A 12,804-nucleotide genomic window follows, 5' to 3' on the forward strand; every position below is an offset into this window, starting at 1 on the left:
TTAGATAATTACCGAGATTGAAAACAATTAAATATCATAAATTTGATACTAAAATAAGTAATTACTTTGAGTTTATTTGTATCATTTTTTTCCAAATTAGTTGAGTTTTGGTTGTATGATATTATATAATTACCAATAATAAAATTATGAAAGTTTGTTTAAATGCAAATTTTTATGTTTTTAAATAAGTTATATTTCACATAAATATTATAGGTAAAATCATGGGTTCTCATAAATTTAGATATAGAAAACCAACTATAACTAAGTAAAGTTTACCAAAACCACTCTAATATCTTGGACATAGAAAACCAACTATAATTAAGTCAAATTTACCAAAACCACTCTAACATCTTAGACACATATATAGTATGTGGACTAATATAATGAGAATTATTAAATTAAAAAAATTTAATTTTAATTTGACCACATCAAACATAATGCATGCTACATTACATAATGGTCAATTTTTTTTTTTTTTTAATTAATTTTCACTGAGTCATCCTAACATTACTTTACTCATTACATCACTTGAGCATTGAACTCTAAAGTGTCTCTTGCACAAAAACAAAATTACTTTACTCATTACATCACTTGAGCATTGAACTCTAAAGTGTCTCTTGCACAAAAACAAAATTGAAAAAGAAAATATGATCAATAAATTATTAATATTTTAAAATTGATTTAAAAATATAATTAAAAAATCAACAAAATCGTAATGATATCAAATTCTATCAACATTTAATATTAATAAAAAATTTAGCAAATTCTATCAACATTTAATATTAATAAAAAATTTAGCATAATAGGGGAGGCAAGAACGAGAGGGGTACCATGTTTCCTTGACAAACAAACCGAGACAAAATATGTATTTAATATTAATAAAAAATTTAGCATAATAGGGGAGGCAAGAACGAGAGGGGTACCATGTTTCCCTGACAAACAAACCGAGACAAAATATGTATGGGTTTAAGAGTGGCCGCCAATAATAAAGCAGAATTATTTGTTTTTGTGAAAATGATTGGATCTTGCTCTGAAACTAGGAATAAAATGACTGGATCTTGCTCTAAAACTAGGAATAGGAATAAAGAAAATAAATGTTGTGGAAGATTCCCTGATGGTTATTATTAGTTGTCAATTTAAGGATACTCGGGACAATGAATGCTCGATCATCGGGAATGATTGTATGATCTGTCCATCGGACTTATGAGTCAATGACTTCGTAAGCCCCGGACAGGTAGGAGCTTACATTTTTTTTTAATGATGCCTTTTATATTAATTATCATATTAAGGTTGAACAATGCAGATTAAAAAAAGACTATAATTAAATTGAACGGATTCTTACTATTCAATCTAGAATCTCTGATCCAATTCAAAAATATATTTATTTATAACCATAACGCAATAAAATAATAATATTATAATGAGAATATTTTTGATCTGAATAAACATAAATTGAACGTATAATACTTCACTGTCTCGTGTCTCAAGTGTATATAGTGTACAGTTCAGTAGAAAAAAACCCTGCGCATTCGTTCAGCTCGAGACACTTAGTCAAGGAAGGTGGGCCAAATAGTTCCTGTCTCACATTGTCTGGAGCTAGATCTAGATCTAATCTTCTGCCTTATTTCTCTGCCGCTGGGTCTCGGCTCCCACACTGTGTCTCGGCACTCTCTGCTGTCGGCACTCTCTGCCGTCTCATGCTGCGGGGTTATCAAAGGCAACAACCAATTTCATAGACGAACCACATGTTCAATCTTCTGCGGCTAGATTTAGATCTGATCTTCTGCCTTATTTTCTCTACGGCTGGATTCTACGAGCAAGTAAAATATGGTTCCCAGCTTCGCGAAAATAACTGTTGGCTCAGTTCCGTCCGCCTCTAGAGGGCAAGCTCCTACCCATATTGTCTGTGAAGCCCCAGCTCCCACTTTCCAAGTGGTCCAGGGCTCACTCAATGAGGCTTTGAAGTTTTTTGAAAGTGCCTTAATCTACCGGTTCAATGGTTTTTGGCCATGGCTGACAACTCTCCACAATTGGATCTCGAAGGTATGGAAACTTGTCATTTCTAATGAAATTAATATCTACCCCTGTGCTAGGAGTTTCTTTATAGTAGATTTTGAAAATCCTGAAAGCAGACAATATATTCTAGATTCTGGCCCTTAGTTTTGGGAAAACTCCGGCCTATTCATGAAGCCATTGAACCCATCATTTGATCCCTCAACAGTAGTCATAACCTCAGCACTAGTTTGGATGAGATTGCCAAGCCTACCCTTGCATCTCTGGAATCTCTCCTCGCTAAAAGCCATTGGAAATGCTATTGGGAAATTTTACTGCAGATGCCCAAAAACAAAGGAATATGCCAGAACCACCTATGCACGCATCTATGTGGAAATGGCCTTCAGCGCCGGATTCCCAGCGGAAATAAACCTAACAAGTAAAGATTATGTGTGGAACCAGAAACTCGATTATGAAAGTGTCCTCTTCAGATGTCGATCCTACTTTGAGACAAGTCATCTAGCCAAAAATCGCCCAAAAGCCTCCCAGAAAAATTCTGTTAGAAAAAGCCACCACAGATCTACATGGTGGGAAGGAGCACAAAAAGAACACTACACTATCATCAAAGAAGAATACTCTAGAGAAAACTCTGAATCACAAGAAATTGGGCAAGAAAGAAACAACTCTCAAGACAACCAGGGGGAAAGCCCCGCCCAACAACAAAAAAGTGAACTCGACAACCCCTCAAGCAGTTATGAGGATTCGAATACTGCACAAAATAAATCTTCTTTACCAAACTTCTTCTCCGACTATCTTCAAAAGGACGAATACAATAGAACGCGAAGCTAAGACACCAATGTCCCAAGAACCAAAAAAGATGAAGGAGATGCAAGATAAAGAAAGTTGGAAGACCGTAAAAAAAAAAGAAAAAAAGAAGAAGAAGCAAGCTATAGCACCAATCTTGCCAAGAAAGACGAAGAGCCAAACAATTCAAAACTAAGAAAATTATAGGTCCGATAGACCAATTTGGTCTCAATGGGCGTTAACCAGTACCATCACCATCACCATCATCATTTAATTTCTACTTTTACTAAATTTTATGTTTGAATTTAAATGGTACAATATGCATATTTTTTTAGACTTTTGTAATGAATAAAATAATGTTCCACAAACAAATAAGATAATTTTACATAACAAATTATTCCACAAACAAATAAAATAATTTTATATAACAAATCATGTTGGCACTAAAGACAACTCCCTTAACAAAATAGAGTCTAACTTAATTTTAACATTAAAATTAAATTACTATCATTAATTTATATAAAATAAACATATGGAGATATAGTTTTTTTAAATAGTTATAATTTATAATTAATAATTTTTTATTTTTTTTTGTATTCAAGTTTCAGATTTCTACTAAAAGACTTTGTTTAATTTTTATTATACTATTTTTCATAATAATATTGTATATTAAAATTGAAAAAAAAATTCTAAATTTTTTTAAAAACAAACTCAAAAATGCTAAGTATCACACCAACATTATTAATGATTTTTTTTTTTATATTATTTTTTCATAATATAAAAAATAAATAAATAAAAATAAAATAAATCAATTGTAGCATTTGAGTTTGGTTGTGGCTGTGTAACCTAAGTATATGATTATATAATTAAATTGGGATTAAGAAGAGGAAAAAAATTATTATGATATGATATAATATATATTAAATTAAAATATTTATAAATTTTGTGAATTAGTTTATTTGGTGTTTTTATTAAAATGTTAGGGGTTTAATTGTCTACATACTTTTACGTCAAGCTTCTTCTTCTTCTTCTTTTTTTCTTTTTCTTTTTTTTTGAATGAGTAAAATAAATTAAAAAACAATTTTAATTATATATATAATTTAAAAACTGTAAATCATTTTTAATTTAAAAATTTATAATAAACCTAATTTTGTAAAGATTTTTTTTTTAATGTAATGAATAATTAATAGTGTTCTTTACTTTAAAATATATTAGGAACATTTACTATTTTATTTAATAATGTTCTTTACTTTAAAATATATTATGAACGATTACTATATTTTGTTTAATAATGTTCTTTATTTTAAAATATACTCTGAACAATTACATTATTGTACTCTCAAGTCAACTCTATCCATTCATTATTTCAATTTAGTGTTGATTTGTAATTGTAATTATAGAAATTCATATACGATTTTTTTAATTATGAATGAATAATGTTTAATAAATCAATTTAATTATTAAATCATGTTATAAAAAAATATTGGTGACTAATTATTTAGTTATTTCATAATCTTTATTAAATCATGCTATAAAAAAATATTGGTGACTAATTATTTAGTTATTTCATAATCTTTATTTTATATAGCATTATTATTGCAATTTTAAATTTAACAATAAAAGCAAAACACAATATAATAATTTCTTAATATTACAAAATAAAAATTATTGCATATACATTTTCACCTCCCTTATAGCACTTATTTGGAAAAGTATAACATATTAACTTATTATGATTTTTTGATTGCTAAATCTATTTTATTAAATAATTTTATGTTTTGTTATTCATTTGATTTTTGTTTTTTTTTTTTGAATTATTACTAATATGATATTTATAATATCATAATTAATTAAAAAAAAAGAATTATATCAAATATTTCAAAATTATACTTCGATGGGGTGGATAACCATGGTATAAGTGGCACAGTCCGGTGTGGATGGACACATGTGAATGACACAAGTGGGATATAGAAAGGGACGCAGGACAACTCACGTCAAAGGTTTAGAAACCTAGAGAAGGTAGAAGCACTGTATAAACTTTGGATGGAAGTTTGGTTTGTTTGTCTATCATCTTAGTGTATGTGCGATAGTGTAGGTGGTGAAACTAACATAGAGTATGCCAACCTGTGCATGCCCATTTGTTTGGTAAACCTGACCTTTGTTGTTGTTGTTGGTTGGTGGGAATTGCATAGTGTGCTTGTTTGGAAGCCCATCTGCACGGTGTAGGATCCTAGGGAATGGTTTTGTGGGTGTCTGCAGTGCTTTTGGTTCATGTTGCCAGGGGATGATGCCTTACTGGTCAAGTTTGTAAGGACTTGTCAATGGCTAACCCTTAGAAAGCCCAACAGGGTTTTGGTAAGTTTCTTCTTGAGGACTGTAACATCCCTAAATAAGTCGGTGTAAAACTATACAGTTGAGTAAGTAGTAATTCTTTTAAAAGATTACGAATTAGTTTAAAAACTAATTCTTGTTATTCATAAAACTAATTGAGGAGAATATTTTGGCTAAATGTGTGTGGAGCCCATTGGTCCTCTATACCGGTAATAACTGATTCTTGATATTGGAAATGGGATGAGATTGAATGGTTCCAGGTTCTTCACTTCACGATTGTTAGCCATGATGACTGTTAACAGTTACACCTTCATTTTCAACAGAAGACAAGTGTGTTCTTATGGTAACCACCACCGATGATTAGTTACGAATATTCGTTGTCCTCACTTCTCATCTTTTGCCATCGTTCTCGTACTTCCGGATCGCTCTGAAATAAAGGGGTTTTCGACGTGAAAGTCTGCAGTACAACGCTCTGTGTTATAATTTTGGCATAGAAATCACTTCCGAGGGTTTGCAATATTACAAAGAGCTTAAATCTTACCTAAGGGTTTTGAGGAGGTTACGAAGGAAATCTGGATTCTCGCTTGAGTGTGTTAGATTTATAGAGCAGTGGGCTTCTCGCGAATCCAGCTGAAATATATTATTTGTATGCCTGACTGGTATTGGGCGCAAAGGGATCCCAGCAGAGTTTAAAATTGACTGTCAGAGAGGGAATTCGGTCATGGATGTTTTCCGCACTAAAGAATTTGCTGAGGCCGCGATTAGAGCAGCCCTCGACCCCCAGAGAATCATAATCAGAAAACAAACGAGTATAGACCCTGCAAGATGAGTGAGCTCATGAAGGAGCAACTGTGGCGTCCTTAAAAATGGGCCCGAGTGGCTTCCTTGAAAATAGGCAAGAGCATGCAACAGCAATCTGGTGGCTCATCCTTTGGTTTTCAAGGTGGATCTGAAGGTGAATATGAAGAGATCAACAGCTCTTAATACTCATGCCCAAATCTGAAGATAAGCAACTGCATTCTTTATAGAGAGAATTTTAGTGCATGCATTAGAAGAATGATTATTTTTATACGTTTTCTTTGCAAAGAGAATAGGTTCATGCATGTGGTAAAAGATTGAATAATCTATATGTTTTCTTGGTTAAGGAAGTATATAATGAATCCATACTTCTTTCTTGAAAAGATTATGTGCATTGAAGTAAAAATAATTGTGTTAGGAAAAAACACATGTTGCATGCATATAAGGGTAGCTATTGTGACTTCGGATATATGAGTCTGTGTGTACTTAGAGAAAGTGATCATGTTAACTTTCTTGAAGACAATAATCTTTTGAAGAGATTGTCTTGTGAGATGAGTCGTGTTGTTTTCTTGATTTTGATGCATAAAGGGTAAGTAAACCTTGTTTTTGTATCTTGATTTTTATGCATAAAGATGGATATCTTTAATAATTTCATGAAAGGGAATCTTGAGAAACCCTCATATAGGAAGATAGAGAAATGAGGTTATAGTGACTTCCTTTAAGAAAGAAATATGTGGTTTGTTGTATGAAATGATGGTAGTATTCTTGTGAATAGAATATGTATTACATACATTAAAGAAGGGCTAATATGATAAGCTATGTTATGCACAAAGAATAGTCATTATGATATGGAGTTATGTTCTTTGTATGTTTTCGAGACTATGATAACTATGTGAAAAGAACATATGTGCTTAACCATAGAAACAATAGTTTAGTACATGTATGAAGATGTAACGATTATGTTATACATGATAGCAAAAACTAAAGAGTTAGATCTCTTAAAGAGAATTATGCATTAATGTAAATAAACATTGTGGAGGTCCAACAATATTTACTTGAGTATATGCACTAGTTATATAGTATGTCATGCTTGCTCATGCATATGAACAAATGCTAAAAGATCTCTGTTAGAGGTTGATTATTGATTCATTATTATGGTATCTAATCTTGTTGCCAAGCTTGTTGACAACTACATTGACAGGAAAAGATGACGAATGGAGCCAAAGAAAAGTGATGTTAACATTGTGGCAGGAAAGTGATCAATGGTCCATGCAGATGAGTTCGAGTTGTAGGATCGTGCATTGCCAGAATACTCATGCCACAAGGGATGTTGTATGTGGTGGTATGTAAATAAAAGATTACATGAAAACTGTATTAGCTTTTAGCTAGTTATGTGACAGCTTAATGATAATTCATTGTAATGATTTTAATAACAATGGTTAAGGGATGAAATCCCTTATGAGCCATTGAGTGAGGGGTGAAAACCCTCACGAGCGTTTAATAATAAGATTAAACGTTTGCTGGTTTTCACCCTACGGGGTTTCCAGGGTATATCAGTGTTCAATGGTGTGATTGATGTGATTGCCTTTTGTGTCAGTTGGATGACGTTGAATCCTTGATGTTGATGGTTCTTTATTTGATGTGACAACCATAATGTCCTAGTACATGATTATTTAATATGGTTAAGGATATCAAGAAATGGATGCAAGGATTCATGAGACAGTTTATGTTATTACACTACCACAGTGGTGGTTAAAGGTTATGCAATGGTTATGCAACTTACTGTCTTTGATGGCAATTTACTTGATGTATCAATGAATATTATATCTAATGGTTAATGATGATTTGTGGAGTTGTGAATTGGTTAATTACTTGTGGTAATTTGTATAAAAATTCTAACTCCCTACTTTTACATGCGAGGTTACCGGGGTATGTGACAAGTGGTATCAGAGCTAAGGGTTGCAGCACTAGCGCCTTTGGGAATTGGTAAGCGGAAAATAAATTGAGGTATGCCACCAGTGAGCATTAACTCAGGTATGAGTTTAATCATTCACATATTGATTTACATAGTACACTATTTTTGGCATGATAAGTGTGATTCGTGTTTAAACTGCTTTGAGTAGTAAGTAATAAAGTTGCTGCATAGCTATGTTCATGACATTATATTCCTGATGAGGATAAAATACATTGAAACTTTTGTCGCACTTAGAACAATATTGAACACTCATTGAGGAAAGTGACAATCAACTACCAACTTTTACTTTGCAAATATGGCAATAACAATGATTCATTCATTAAACAAAATTGAAGTTACAATGAACAAAACTTAATGAGTCAATGCATGAATATAAATTATGTGGAACATCCTTGAATAGGATGAGAAATTGTTTTAAAAGGACATTAGAAGAACCCCTTAGATATTGAAAACATGCAATGAGTCAAGCAGCGAGACTTGATTGTCATAACTAATTTCTGATTAAGTTTTGCCATGGTTTCATTAAGATGATTGGTAGTTGAGATTGGTTAGTGTTGTATGACTAACCCATAGAACTTATATGCATTAATTGAATTGGACTTAAGATTATTACAATTCGAAAACAAGTGAAGGTTGATTGATGTCACATGCATGGAATGTGTGTATGAAGATTCTTACTCTCTCTGTGCTATAGTTCCAGTTGTTTATGAGAAGAGTTCTTAATTTTATTCACCATGAGAATGCATGATGAATAGTATATGCTTATGTCCTAATAGATTTAATGATGATTACCTTCTAATTAATTGAAATCCATTAGCATGGTATGTGTTTATGTTAATCATTACTTGTTGGGAGATAAAAACCATTGGAGCCTCGATTTAATGATGGTTGAATTTATCTCTACTATGGGAATGATGGATTTCTTATGCATGTTGCATTCCAGTGTGAAGTTAATTGTAGAGGCATGTTCAGTGAGTAACACTTCTAGGACCCATTCATGGTATAATTACATGTGATAATTATTCATAAATAGACTACCTGTGTTAATACAGTTGTCAGTAAACTCTAACTACCTTCCCCAACTATAGATGCTTCCAAAGGAAATGGAAGCAAGGAGAAGGAAGAAGACCGTGCTGTAGGGACAGACGAAGATGGGAAAAAGAAATCGCTAAGTCTGGTGATGACCAGATAGCGCAAGCTTTGAGTGTCAGAATCTTGCAGAAGACTCTAAGTTTGGGGATGACTAGATAGCGCTCGATGTGCATGTGAGTATTCCCTTGACCATGCTTAAGGAGTTGGAAAATGATAACTATAGTGTGTTGATGTTAATGATTTTCGTAATGTCTCCTTGAAGTCATTATTCTGAAATGGACACACAGTAGTGTTATGATAGTTGTTGCATCAAGTCATTATTCTGAAATGGACACACAATAGTGTTATGATAGTTGTTGCATCTAGCATCAAGTGGTAACTCTGGTGCATGTGTGACACTTAGGAGATCATGCTTCTAATTGCATAAGTAGAGCAATTGCTTCCGGTAAGGGTGGTTCAATTTGTTAGTTATGCATGTTGAACCAAGGAAAAGATAAGTAACTCTATTCTTTATAGAGAATAATCAGTTGTGTTTTATTAAATAGTTGGAAATATCATGGGGTTGATTTCTACACTAAAGATTGATTGTTTATATGTTTTCTTGGTAGAGAAAATATGATAATGATTGCAGTAAAGATTGATTATTTTATATGTTTTCTTAGTAAAGAAAATAGGTAGTTCCTCCTAGAAGGACTACATGTGAGTATTGTGTGAGAAATGTTTGTCTCCTGTCATTTTTCTTGGAACAAAATCCTTGCTAAATATAGCCAAAGTACCTTCTTGAGAAAAGAAGATGAGGCATATAAACGTCCTGAGGACATAGCATGAAAGGTGGCCAAGTTTTCTTGAATTAAAATATGTATTTTTATTTGATAAAAGTTTCTTGGAAAATATATGTATGCTAATTGCATTATGATTCTAGTTAGTGAAATGATTATGCATTACATGCATGATAAAGATAGCTAAAGATGTGCTTCTAGGCACATAGATATTCATTTCTAACTTTTTTTTGGAGAAAGAGTATATTATATATATACATAAATATAGTTTCATTCTAGAAGAGTGTGCATACTTCATTTATGAAGATAAAGGATTTTATGAGAGTTTTCTTGGAAACAAAATAGAGGTTTTTTCTTTTAAAAAAATATATGAATAGTGTTCCTAATATATTGAAAACCCTTACTTGTATCATCAAAAGATTTTGTGCACTGCATATACTAAAGAAGGGCTATTAGGATAAGCTAATGGATGCTCAAAGAACAGTCGTTGTGTTATGGAGATGTGTTCTTTGTATGTTAGAGAGATTATGTTTAATTATATTAATGATGCATGACCAAAGCCAACCATAGTAAACGTAAGATGATACTCCATTAATGACGATTTGAATTAGGACAACAGACTATGGCAAAATTAGAAATGTTTAGATTATTAACTCAACTGTTGTTGACATTTATACATTAATGAATATTTGTATATGCTTTTATACATGACAATATTGTATGCATGAAAATGCTTGGAATTGAATATGTGTTAACTGATGCATATTTATAACTAACGTTGATGATGGGATTAAGTAGTGGTAGCTTAATGGCAACAAGAAAACTCATCACGTAAATTGCTGCAATGTGAATTGCAATCATAAATGAGAAAGAATGATGTTATATGATATGCATGAATTATGTTATTTGGGAAATTTGCATGCATACAACATGTATGATAGATATGTTTCCCATCAATCTAGATGTTGTGGACCCATGATGAGGGATAAGTGTAAATGCATGGTGTACATGCATGTTTACTTTGTTAATGATAATGTTCAAATGGTTCATTACATAAATTACTTTGAGAAAGAGTAATAAAAGAGGAATTTAACATGCCAGACAGTTGCAGATAGTTGGGTTGATGGCAATTACCTGCCTGGAGGGGTTGATGGTACTTGTCTGCCTGGATATGCCTTGGGTTGATGGCAGTTACCTGCCCGGAGGGGTTGATGGTACTTGTCTGCCCGGATATGCCTTGGGTTGATGGCAGTTACCTGCCCGGAGGGGTTGATGGTACTTGTCTGCCCGGATATGCCTTGGGTTGATGGCAGTTACCTGCCCGGAGGGGTTGATGGTACTTGTCTGCCCGGATTTCCTCTCCCTAGAGATAAATTATCTCAATGAGGGAAAAGATTTTATGTGGACATTGGAATTCTTGAGCTGGTTGGCCAGTGGAATCCCATGTTAGACCTGGTAAGGTCTCTATCAAAGAAACTGTCTGGATGTGAAAATGACTCGATCTGGTTGTGGAAACTAGTTCCTATGGGTTGGGAATTATTTAGTCTATTGTGGTCTCACAGCTAAAGGAATTAACTAATCAGCTATATGTTATGTTAAAAATGAATTTTACATATAGTTGTGTGAAATACGTTATGCACATTTAACAAGAAATGAGCTTAGTGCTCAATAAGGAGTAATTGGAAATTTTAATTCCTTTATTGTATTATTAATTTTGTGAACATCTTAGTGGGAGCTAAGACAGTTTTTGCTTGATGCAGTGATTGACTGTTTTGATGATTAGAGAGCTAGGTGCTCTTTTGGTACTTTTAGAAGTACTCAGTGGATGTCTTTAGTGAGAGTTACTTCAGTGTGCATGTGGAGCAGTGATGAGCTCTTAAGTGCTTGTAAAAGTACTGTGATTTAAAAATCATCTAACATTGCACAACTGATTGCTAGTTAAAAGCATTTCATTTGACTCACAATATTATGACTAATGCGATTGGATTTGTTTGTCAAACATTACAAGATTACTTACCATGGAGGGTTGAAGAGTTGTCCAACCACTATTAAAATGCTTACATGAAAGTATTCATGATTTTCAAGAATAGATGGTAAGTAATGGTAAGTTGACACAGAGAATTGTTTATTATGAATGAATAAGGGCCAAGTGGTGGCGATTAGAAGTTGCATATTTTTGCAATTACGAACGCTTATGACTATTGATGCTTATAACTAATGATCTTCCTTATGATTATAGCATTACTATTTTGTTTGTTGTCATTTCTTGGAATGAAATAGTTGACTTTAAAGAGGAATGACCACTTTTTGTGTGGTTTATATGGTTATTTCTTGAGAAAAATCTAAAGTTCCAACGAGTGACGAACACCGAGGACGGTGTTCCTGTTAAGGGGGGGAGCAGGGAAAATTTTAAGAACCCCCCCTAAATTTATAAATATAACAAATGGGCGAATCTCCATGGTATATAAGAAAAATGGAAGGCGATTTTATCAATAATATAATATGCATATATAATTTTTTGGCGAATCTCTCACCAGGCATGGCGAATATTTTACTCAATTATAAAATCTTGTAAGATCTTGGCGAGTCTTTCACTAAATAATAAAACTTTGTAAAGTCTTAGTGAATCTTAGTATAGGCTACATGCTGGTTTAATTCCCCCATTTAAATAGGCTACATTCCAGGTGAATACCATAGATCAATACCATGTGCCATTTTGGTGAATACCATGGGTCAATACCATGTGCCATTTTTATTTTTATTAATTCTAATATTAGGGTTAATAATGGTTTTTTGCATGGTATTAATAACAATCTAGTCCATGGTATTTGTCCCATAGTATTTTGGCCATAGGTTTCATCTAAATATAACCCATTTTTTGAGTGTTCGTAAATATAAGGTGACTTATGGAGTAAATATAAAAAAATGTTTTATTTGTTTACCATACCTCTCGTTTATTTATATTTTTATTAATTTACCATACCTCTTTTACAAATATGGTATTTGGCCCATAGGATTCACTTAAATAAAACC

This window comes from Pinus tabuliformis, chromosome 8 (assembly GCF_031772625.1).
Source record: "Pinus tabuliformis cultivar Carrire ecotype Pingquan chromosome 8, CPIR1, whole genome shotgun sequence".
NCBI lineage: Eukaryota > Viridiplantae > Streptophyta > Pinopsida > Pinales > Pinaceae > Pinus > Pinus tabuliformis.